The sequence below is a fragment of the Salvelinus sp. IW2-2015 genome, unplaced genomic scaffold, assembly GCF_002910315.2.
Source record: "Salvelinus sp. IW2-2015 unplaced genomic scaffold, ASM291031v2 Un_scaffold3844, whole genome shotgun sequence".
In the NCBI taxonomy this organism is placed as follows: Eukaryota; Metazoa; Chordata; class Actinopteri; order Salmoniformes; family Salmonidae; genus Salvelinus; species Salvelinus sp. IW2-2015.
The window spans coordinates 87099-99265 of record NW_019945118.1 but is presented as its reverse complement, the minus strand read 5'-3'; the positions used below and the strand labels follow the sequence as shown (position 1 = coordinate 99265).

General features: G+C 39.4%; 1 pseudogene; it reads right to left on the bottom strand.

Annotated features, from left to right (window-relative positions):
- Positions 1-571: 571 nt before the first annotated feature.
- On the bottom strand, positions 572-8685 carry LOC112076568 (myosin-2-like; annotated as a pseudogene).
- Between the last annotated feature and the right edge of the window lie 3482 nt (positions 8686-12167).

Below are 12167 nucleotides of genomic sequence, written 5' to 3'. Positions count from 1 at the left end.
ACCCAAGCTATCTTCTCAGAAGCCTCTTGTTGTCCATGAACTGCCCTCATGGATACACTCATTCATACTTTACCAATGAAAGACAGTTTTTAAAGATGTCAATTTATAAGTATATTACATACAGTAAGATCTTTTCTGATGACTGGGAAACACTTGGACAGACTCTCTTGATTGTGTATTGATGCGTTTTGTTTTGTTGGTGCCACATACCCTGGCTTAATCAGCATAATATTCTCTGGGAAGCCCTTTCTGCAATCTGACCCCCAGCACCTAACCTAGCTTGATAACAGGACGTTCTCCATCAGAACCTGGAAAACAACATCAGTCTCTTTAATACTCAAAACATTATAATTGGATCGTTAAATCACTGATATACTATAAGACATATTTAACTCAATACTTTATTTTACCTGGAGTCTTGATCGTTGGATCATGGCACGCACAAAGTGAGGATGAGGCTCCTCAAGTTTCATCAGTTATTAATTTCTCCTAGGTTACAAACAATTTCACAGGAAATTCATTAATAACAATCCACCTTTAGGACTGAATCTACACTTTCAAAAAAGCTCACCCTGAATGAAGACACTGTCTGCATGAACCCCCTTCTCTTGCTCCTTCTTGCTTATCTGTTAAAATGGGGGAAATAAAAGATACAGAAAAGTACATTCCTGGTTAATCACACGTATCAGCAGGCAAAAATCTCAATGAGATCATGTAAAATAACACCTATGTATGATTAATTAACAGAGGTATATGAATCAACCCATAAAACTGAGAATTATTACATTGAAAGACTAAAGAACATTGGTCTGGTTTAAACTATATTAGTAAAATATGTACATGATGCTAGTCTACCCCAGAGGGAGGGATACAGCCAGCCCAAATTTGACTGGGACTTCCCATACACTGACAAACCTGAGCATTCAGGGATCCTTTCTTCTCAGCCACCATGATTTGAGTCCACATGCCGACGTAGTTGCACCAAGAAGTCCCTCTCCTGCCTTAGATTGGCTCTCAAACGCCTTTGTTTGCCAAGATGGCTGGCTACAGCTTAGTCCTTGAAGTATGTCGGAAACATTGGAAACTGCACTCCTCTCAAGACATGGAGAATATGCCCAAGCTTTACGAAAAAATGATATCAAATTAGCTAAGTGTTAAAACTTAAGTAAAAACACTTTAAATACTACTAAGCAGTTTTGGGTATCTAGTACTTATATACAATTATTTATTTTGCCAACTTGGGTCGCAGTAGCACTAGTGTTAAGTTGGACCAGAATCGAAAGTTCTGGATCATCCGAGCTACACAGGTAAAAATCTTTGTCTGTCCCCTGAACAAGCATTGAGCCCACCACTTACAAAAGGAATTGTCTAACTGACTTACCTAGTTAAATAAAAGTTGAATTAAATGTATATTTTGCAACTTATACTTCACTGCAATATCCTAAATAAATAATACTTTTACTCCCACACATTTATCCCGGACACCCAAAAGTACTCGTTCACATTTTGACAGAAATGGTCCAGCTCACACACTAGGTGAAAGAACATCTGTTATCCCTACGCCTCTATCTGCGACCACTAAACCCAAATCTTTTTTAAAGATTGTCTGGGGTTTGGCAGTGTCCAACTCTATCCGTCAATTAAAAAAAAGAAAAAGAATTGGGTCGCTGTTTAGCTAATACTGTATTTAATGTAATATAAGCTAGGGCGCAGTATTTTTATGCTTTGGGAAAATAGCGTTCCCAAATAAACGCCTATTTCTAGCCCAGAATCTAAATATCTATAATTGACAGATAGAGAAAACACTTAAAGTTCCAAAAACTGTCAAAAAATCTGTCTTGATATAAGCAGAACTATTTTGCGGCGAAAACCTGCAGAGAATCCAAACCAGAAGTGCTCATTTTAGAAAAATCCCTGTTCCATGCCTCCTTCCTCCATTATCAAGATATCAACAACCAGTTCCTTCCTTGGCTTCCACAGGTTGACATCTTTAGACATGTTTCAGCTTCTCTGAAAATTTATCAAATCGCGTTCAGGACTGCCAGAATGTCCTTCAATTATTAAATTCCCGGAATGTAGCTCACATTTCTCTCTCTGTTATTGAATATTTTACCTCCGGTTGAAAATATCGATTATGTTTAAGAAAACAACGGAGATCGAATTATAACAAACGTTAATGGTGCTACACTTACTAATTTGAATTTCGTCTGCCTCATAACCGCACGATGCCTCCCCCCTGTGCATTACCACAAACGACCCCAACTACAAATGGAGTTTTTGAATAAAAATAATCTTATCGAACAAAACGAAACATTATTGGGAACTGGATCTCTGAGTACAAACATCCAAATCATCAAGGTAACGATTAATTATAATGCTTTCTGACTTACGTACCAGCTTCACTTCTGCTGCTGTTTGAAGTTTTTCTACGATCATTCCTCACACAAACGCTTCGCGTTGCTTTCCTGGTAAAGCATATTCAAATCTGACACGACAGGTGATTAAATCTGGAATTGAATAGGTTAATATTTTAATTTTATACTAAGGACATTACAGTATCCATTACTTTATACTAATACGTTTAAACCAAATACTTTTACTCAATATATTTTACTTGACATTTTACTTTTAAGTTCTTACTTTTACTCAAATATGCCATGACTACTTATTTCCACCACTCAATATGATATATTCTACTGGAATCACATCATCTTTCTTTAGTAAACATTTCTATCGTCGAACATTCCTTAGAGGACAACATAGGAAACACAATGATTACTCGAACATCAGATATGTTGTACCACTTGATATATCTCACCACAAGCTCACTATGATCGTTATTTTATGGTCATTAAAACCTCCACAGACTTTACTCTCAATAAAGTCAAGCAGCACAGCCACCAATCCATGCATCAATGAGCCCAACATTCCCTCCTTTCTTTGTACTCCTTCTTGACTCCGCACGAAACATTGTTGAAAAACTGTTCAGTTTCTCATTGTGAAGTGATCAGCTTCATCTGTTCGTACTTGATTAATTTTGTAAAAGTATCATTTCATCAAACAAGTTTTATGCAATCTGAATCACAACTAATTGTCTTTTCGTTCATACTCACACAAAATCTCAACCCTGCAATGTCGAGCACACCATATAGAACGGCCTGATTCTGTGTCCAACATACTCGTTATACGGAGACCATCCACAAAGCTCCTCTCATAATAGACGTGCCCAGACACTGCACTGATAATTACCTGAATGATAATACCTCCAAATTAACATTACTATACCGTGTCTGATGATAAGTAATAAGACCTTGGGATAACAACACTCACATTTTTAAAAAGCAATTGCACTCTCCCCAAAATAATGTGGGCTTCAAAAATGTAATGCGGATGGTTTCAGTCTTACCTGACCACAGTCTCCCTGTCACATACTCGTTGCCGACCTTCCTCTGGGTTTAGCACAGACCTCACAATTCTCAGCTGAGTTCAGCCAGCAGGAGGCAATATCAGCCACTGAGAGCCAACAAACAACAGCTATATAGACCAAAATGTAAATAGAATTTCCATTCAATTGGCCGTCAACAACAGGAGATATCTTCTCGGCTGTGTCCGGTGGAGTCTGCATACACGTTGGCGCATTCCTAGAAGTGTAAAGGAAATTCCTTGTCACTAAAAAGCAGACCTGCGACGCGGACACACTGGGAGAAAACATCAATCAAAACAAAACCTAGAAGCAACACTACTACTAATTCAGTAATCAATTATGCAATTATGCTATAGCGAAAATAATAATGAAAAATAATAAATAGAAAACTTGTCTGAAGACGATATAAGAAGTAGAGCTAGTCTGAAAAAGGCTAGATAGTCTGAAAAGTTAGAGTTATCTGAGAAGAAGGTTAAGTTAGTCTGAGAAGATACTTAGAAGTAGTCTGAGAAAACTAATCTATGAGAAGGAAGATTAGATAGTCTGAGAAAGTAGATAGTCTGAAAGAAGTTAGAGTTAGTCTGAGAAGAAGCTAGAGTAGTCTGAAGAAGCTAGAGTTAGTCTGAGAAGAAGGTAGATTAGTCTGAGAAGAATAGAGCTAGTCTGAAAAGAAGTAAGTTAGTCAGAGAAGCTGATAGTCTGGAAGAAGGTAGATAGTCTGAGAAGAAGGCTAGAGATTAGTACTGAGAAGAAGTTAGATTTCTGGATGAATTAAGCTAGTCTGAGAAGAAGGTTAGTAGTCTGAGAAAATTAGAGTGTCTGAGAAGTTTTAGAAGAGCGATGAGGCCAAGAAAAGCCCACTGACAATTGTCTGTAGCATTTATCAGAAGTCTACGTGTCTGAACCACTAAAAACGCATGGTGATTGAACACTAGTGTTATTGTAGGCATTTATGTAGAACTGTCTACATGGTATGAGAACCACTGGACAGGTGCACTAGATTATTTGATATGTATAGGAAGCAACGCAGAAACCATTGAAGATACATATGTATGCATATGATAACGACAAGAGAATCGTTGAAGATGCATAAGATAATAAGGGAAATGATGTGTTTGAGAATAGTACTAAGTGGATGTGATATTGTGTATTGACTAATGACTAAGCAGGGATTTAGCCCCTTTGAAATGTGTGAGTGATGGATCTGTTAAGCTGAAGTAACAATCACAAACGGAGAAATGCGTAAAAAAAATATATAAATGCAACTTGACACCCACACGTAGACATACGTAGTGGTGGTAAACGTATTCTGAGATATGTCAGATGCCTTTTTGATCATTTGATAAAGATAAGTTAAAGCATTGATCAGAGCCTTCGTCAGAATTAAAGGAATTACACACCTGGTAATACATTTGAAACAAAACCCATGCAACCATATATTCCGAGTTTCATCAAGCTTATTGAGTTTGTGAACCTCTCCATTAACTGTTAATGAGATGATTAATTTGCATTGAGTGTGCGTCCTTAGTGGAGAATTTCCATTACACTTTCATGGCACTGTCTGTCTTTGGTGTTCTTTTTCTATGTTGGGAAAACTAATGTTCTACATATTGTATATCTATGAGTGGACTCACCCTCTGTGCCTCTGGCTCAGCCTGCTCCTCACGCTGCTTTCTGCTGTAATTTCATGTTGCCATGGTGCACACATCCTTCAGCCTTTAGTCCAAGCTTCTCATCATTAGTGAAGCCCAGGATTGTAATGGCATCCTGGCATTAAAGAGAAAGTACAACAGTGATGAACTGAACTGTAGTTTTGTCAGTTACACTACAGTTCTGTGCTGCTCACTCCAGAATGAATGGGATGGATAGATTTGACTCTTGGCACACATTAGTAGATGGCAGCACAAAAGGAGCTTTACACAGTTCCACATGGCACTTAGTGGTGCTCTCTTGTGGATGTCTTAAATGTAAGTGCCTCAAGGTGAAGTGTGAAGGCATGAAAAGTTCCTTTACGTTCATGCTTAACTAACACAAGGCATTTAGAATCAAACAAAAACATACATGAACATTCCCAGCTGCCACTAAGTCACAGAGCATTTAGTGTGTATGGTGGTCCTARCCATTCCATATCTAGAGTTTGGTTAACCCTTTGTTTGACTCACATCTGTCGCATCCAGCTCTTCATTGTCATTGATGCTGGCCACAGCGATCTGWCCCTGGCTGCACATGGGGAAGTCGTAGGGGTTGGTGGTGAGGAGCGCCAATTCTGTGGACAACGGAGAACAGCTTGTCAGTTAAATCTCTTAGAATTATGCTGTCCTACTTTACAGTATCTCTCCCTCCTTTACTCAATAGATGGACCCAAGGATACATGTAGTATATAATAAATAGCATCAAAAGAGGAGACTGAGACTTGTGGACTCGTGCATCACAGTGCATTACTTCATAGATATTTCCCAAAGACCTGACAAATGTCTAGATGCCTTGTTACCTTGGGTGTACTCATTCTAATAGTTTTCATATTGTGGATTATAAATATTTTAAATAAATTCCATAGATGGGGGTGGGAATAATTTCCCATGAATCTCTACTTTGTCGTACCAACTATCTCAGGTTTGTGGCCTGTCATCATCTGGAAGAAGATGTGGTAGCCTCTCTCATCGGGCAGCTGGAAGGACACTCTGGACTTCTCCAGCAGGTCTGAGGGTGAAAGAGAGAGAGCGAGTGACACAAAGAGAAGAAAGAGAGACAGAGAGACAGACAGAAAAAACATAAGATTAAATCAAATTTGATGATCTCCAAAAATGAATCTGTGAATTTAGGAAAAAATGTAGAACCAATCAAACCAACTCACAGGTCTCAATGTCAGCTTTAGCCAGTTTACCAGCTTGGAAGTGAATCCTGATGAATTTACCCTGTAGTAGAGCATGGGGGTTAGAAATAGGCCAACAAATTAATCTAACAATTTATTTGAAAGATCCTTTAACTGTTACAGTTTGTTGGACATTATTGATATAACAATAGGGAACTACTGAAATACATTTTTCCAAAAAAAGGTAACTTCCACAGTATGCCCTTTATACTTACAAAGCGAGACGAGTTGTCGTTCCTCACTGTCTTGGCATACCGTAAGACTCCAGCAGAGGGTTAGCTGCAATGATCTGATCCTCAAGAGACCCCTGATTGAGCAAACACAAGTTGCTCAGAAACTGGAAAAGTGTTCAAGTTTGTTTTCGCTCGATTGCTTGAACAAATTTCTTGAAACATGATTCACAGCTGGAAAAAAAGTTTGCTCAGAAAACAAAACTGAAATGTGTTAAAAAAGCAAACATAAGTACAACCTACCTGCATTTGCCAGGGTCTGCTTCCTTCTTGGCACCAGACACTGCAATTGTTGCAAAGTACTGGATGACACGCTTGGTGTTGACAGTCTTTCCTGCACCGGATTCTCCACTGGTTTATATGACAGAGAATGAGGGGTTTTAGGTACATGTTTGAGTGTCAGATTGGCTTTCACCAAGAAATAGCATCAGAAAATACCTGTTTTCTAACATAAATAAATCCTTAACAAATATTCCCTTTCATCGACTCGTTATTACACATAGCCTAATGTCATAATCTATTCATAATGTTATATATTTCATCACACCAAGTGACCTAACTTATTACAAAAGAAACACTTTCTCAAGTGACATTTTAGTAAACAACTTACGTAATCAGGACGGACTGGTTCTCCTTATCTGGAACCAAAAAACATATTGCTTATCATACTCAAGCAACATTGTGAGGACATTATTGTGTTCATAGCATCATCACACATTTCATCTTGGAACATTTTCCATTCAAGGGTAGTGAAATCAGATATTCCCAAGCAAACTGTTCTAACCTAGACTAGAAAACTCTAAAGCATATTTTAACACCCAACGATCTATCCATTAATCCATCCATCCATCCATCAGCACTTATGGACTTTGAGATCCATATGCACTTATGGAGATCCATATAGCTCCAGTTTTATGGATTGTCTAATCATGTGAGAGACACAGACTAGGTCTCGACCTTTAAGTCTTTACTGAAGACTAGGGCTTGGATCAGTCTGTCCTATCCGGTGAAATTCTCCTGTCTTAACTGGTGTCCTGTGTGAACTTAAGTATTCTCTCTCTCTGTCTCTGAGGACCAGAACCCTAGGACCATGCCTCAGAACTACCTGACTTGATGACTCCTGGCTGTGCCTAGTCCACCTGGCTGTGCTGCTGCTCCAGTTTCAACTGTTCTGCCTGTGGCTATGGAACCCTGATCTGTTCACCGGATGTGCTACCTTGTKCCGGACCTGCTGTTTTTTGACTCTCCCTATCTCTCGCTCTCACTCCCTCTCTTTTCACTCTRTACCGCACCTGCTGTCTCGACCTCTGAATGCTCGGCTATGAAAAGCCAACTGACATTTACTCCTGAGGTGCTGAACTATTGCACACTCTACAGCCACTGTGATAATTATTTGACCCTGCATGTCATCTATGAACGTTTGAACATCTTGTATGGCCTTAATGCCATATACTCCTATAATCTCCAGCCAGAAGAGGACTGGCCACCCCTCAGAGCATGGTTCCTCTCTAGGTTTCTAGGGTCTGCATTGCTTGGTGTCTAGGGTTTTAGACTGGGTTTCTGTATAAGCACTTTGTGATATCTGCTTATGTATAAAGGGCTTTATAAATAAATGTGATTGATTGATCCATCCATCCATCCATGAGAAATCGTACCAATCATCATGAACTGAAAGGCGTTGTCAGAGACGGAGAAGATATGGTGGAGCCCCACTCTCTTCTTCCCTCTGTAGGCGTTGACAACCTCTTCGTCGTACACAGGGAGCCACTTGTAGGGGTTCACCGTGGCACAGAAGAGCCCAGAGTAGGTCTGGATGAAAGCATAATTACATTTGTGATTAGTAAAGTCAGATGTACTTTTACCTGGATTTATGTGAGGATGTGGGTGTACTTTGGTTTACTGATGTGGGTCTACTGTATTGATATGTTTTGGTTTCTACCTTTCATTATGTGTAGTAATGTATGTGTGAATTTATTATGTTCATGTATGTGTGTGTTTGTATGTGCAGGTTTCTTACGTAGATCATCCATGCTGCATAACGCTCTTTGAGGTTATACAACACAGAGGCTTCATTCAGGTAGGTCATCATGGCCATGTCCTCAATCTTGTCGTACTTAGGGGGGTTCATCTCATAGATGTCTGCATCTTTGAACTCTTTCCTTCCTGAAACAGTCAGAAATCTAGATTACACACAGATCAAACTGGACATGACTGAATGCTTTTTGCTCATTAAATACAAGTTTAATCATTTAAAAAATGCATATCCACATTAATCCAACTACTTGTTATCACCCACTGACATAACTGGTGATTCTTGACTAGTCAACATGAGAAATTCCATATAATTATAAATTGCAGCAATAAAATTTATGTCTTTGAAGATTATATTCTGCTACAAAAAACATTGGAAGTTTGTTTTTGCATTTAGTTGACTTTTCAAGAATTAGAGTGATGCGCAAACTTGAACTTGAATAGTTTTCAGATCAGACTTACCTCCTTACTGCCGTCAGGTTTGGTAACTGTCACAGTACACTTCGCTCGGCCCTGGCAGTGACTAAACCCTTAAGGTACAGCTCCACCTTGTCTGTCACATAGCAGGAGTTCTTTGAATCAAAGGGCATGGCTTGTGCCTCCATCCTCTCCTTCTCAGATTTACGGAGGTATATGGCAGCCTTGCCGTAGACTTGCATCTCAGCGTCCGTACTCATGGTGACGGATAACTAGGAAAGAGATGAAACAAGAAACATTATTGACTCTGTGGTGCTTCCTCCCCAGTCAAAAGAGTTAAGTGAGCAGTATCTCTCACAAAATATTCTCATAACTTTTTATGTGAAGACTGGAACCATGTCTCACCTTCTTTTCCCCTTCCTACAGATGAATGTGTACTTCTTGGAGGACCCTGTGAAACATGAGAGTGTTGTGAAAACCCACAAGTCTAAAGCCTTATCATTTAGACCCGGAAGGGCTAGAAAACATKTAACTCAATCATTACATGTCAAATTCAACTACAGGTGCAACTGGTAACTTTCATTTACTACACATCCACACATTCTGTTAGGAATTCAAATAAATACCCCTGAAAACCCTGTTACATTCTAGAACACCCTTTCAAGTGCAGGAGCACCACTTTGTACTGTAAATGAAAGTTACAGATTTTAAGTAAAACATAATAAAAACAAAATTACTTTTAATGCCACTTGATTTAATATTGTAAAATCTAAAAGAAATGAATTCAAACAGTGCAGTTAGCTACTGCCTCAGATGCTGAGTGCAAGGATGAGACACATTTAAAAATCTAAGGAGGTGGAGAGGTCTTACCACAGAGGAAAAAGGTATCTGACTCATGGATGCTGGGGCCTCAGCCTCCTTATATCTGGTTGGAAGTGCTAACCAAGCAAAAGTTAATTATGTCCCACTCTGGGAAAGGAMATGAATTGGATGAGAGACCTGTTTATTTCTGTGTATCACTAGCACCTCCCACTTCCAGGAGCACCACMCTCCCATTACATTACTTTTTAATGTTTGTCTCCGAATTGAATTTCAGTGAATTAACATAAATGAGAGATTTCATTACTAATAGTTATGACAATATCAAAAGTTTGATTAATCTAATTGATTCCAATGTTACTACCACTGACCCTCAAATACTGTAGTGGAATCCATGTTGCCCCACTACAACTAAAATAGTTTTCATTAAATCTAATCTGACCTTATTTAGTTCMATTTAAGTCGCATTAATCCTCATCAACAACTTTATATATATGTTCACCTATTATTTATATGATTTAGCTTGTAAACACATCTGAACTGTCTCCTCACCTCATGCTTGTGACGGAGTTGGCCGTTACCTCGTGCTTTGCTCAGTTTGATTTATCACCCTGGTGGAACCATATTAAATTAAGATTTAAAAGCTAGAACGGAAACATTTAGGCTTTTAATTCCAGCTCATAAAACTGTTAAATATAATGTTTAGGTAAACTATATATAAACATACATACAAGTATGTGAACACCCCTTCAAATGAATGGATTYGGTTATTTCAGCCACACCCAATGCTGACAGGTGTATAAATTCGAGCACACAGCCATGCAATCTCCATAGACAAACATTGGCAGTAGAATGGCCTTACTGAAGAGCTCAGTGACTTTCAACGTTGCACTGTCATAGGATGCCACCTTTCCAACAAGTCAGTTCATCAAATTTCTGCCCTGCTAGAGCTGCCCCGATCAACGGTAAGTACTGTTATTTTGAAGTGAAGTGGAAACGTCTAGGAGCAACAACTGCTCAGCCGCGAAGTGTAGGCCACAAAAGCACACAGAAACATAATCGCCAAGAGCTGAAGCACGTAAAAATCGTCTGTCCTCGGTTGCAACACTCACTATCGAGTTCCAAACTGCCTTTGAAAGCAATGTCAGCACAATACTGTTTGTCGGAAGCTTAATGAAATGGGTTTCCATGGCCGAGCAGCCGCACACAAGCCTAAGATCACAATGCCCAATGCCAAGCGCCAGCTGGACTGGTGTAAAGCTCACCGCCATTTGACTCTGAAGCAGTGGAAATACGTTCTCTGGAGTGATGAATCACGCAAAACCATCTGGCAGTCTGACGGACAAATCTGGTTTGGAGGAAAGCTACCTGCCTGAATGTGTAGTGCCAACTGTAAAGTTTGGTGGAGTATGAATAATGGGCTGGGGTCTTTTTTCATGGTTCAGGCCAGGCCCCTAAGTTCCAGTGAAGAGAAATCTTAGCGATACAGCATCAATGTATTCTAGGCGACTCTGTGCTCTCAACATTGCGGCAACAGTTTGGGGAGGCCCTTTCCTGTTTCAGCATGACAATGCCTCAGTGCACAAAGCGAGGACCATACAGAAATGGTTTGTCGAGATCGGTGTGGAAGAACTTGACTGGTCTGCAAAGAGCCCTGACCTCAACTCCATCAAACACCTTTGGGATGAATTGGAACTCCGACTGCGAGCCAGGCCTAATCGCCCAACATCAGTGCCCGACTCACTAATGCTCTTGTGGCTGAATGAAAGCAAGTCTCCACAGTAATGTTCAACATCTTGTCGAAAGCCTTTCCAGAAGAGTGGAAGCTTTTATAGTAGCAAAGGGGGACCAACTCCATATTAATACCAATGATTTTGGAATGAAATGTTCGACGAGCAGTGTCCACATACTTTTGGTCATGTAGTTTATTCAACATTGGATAGTTGTTCCAAGAAATGAGTCCCTTTAGCATCCCTTTGACATTTTCAGTAGAAATTGTGAACCAATATTGCATTTTAAAAGCATGTTTTAGTAAAATGAATGCTCTGATCTCTAATATAAATAAAGACTTGCTAAAGTGGCAAAATTGGCAAATAAAACGGTTTCATTGCCAAGTTTCACTACCCATAAGGGACTCATTATGTGGAACGACCCATGTCCTATTGAAGATTCTGGAGGAGCTTTTATTTGTCTCACATTTCAGTTGGCTAAAACTGTCCAGTAGATTCTTATGACTCACATATCACCAGTACAGTATTTCAATAATCTTATCCACTCATATTGCTGACAGCGATATAGCTGCCAAACATTATTACACTCTGATATAAACTGCTTAGCAGCTGATCTGGCTTCAACGATGACCTTTATTTATGAC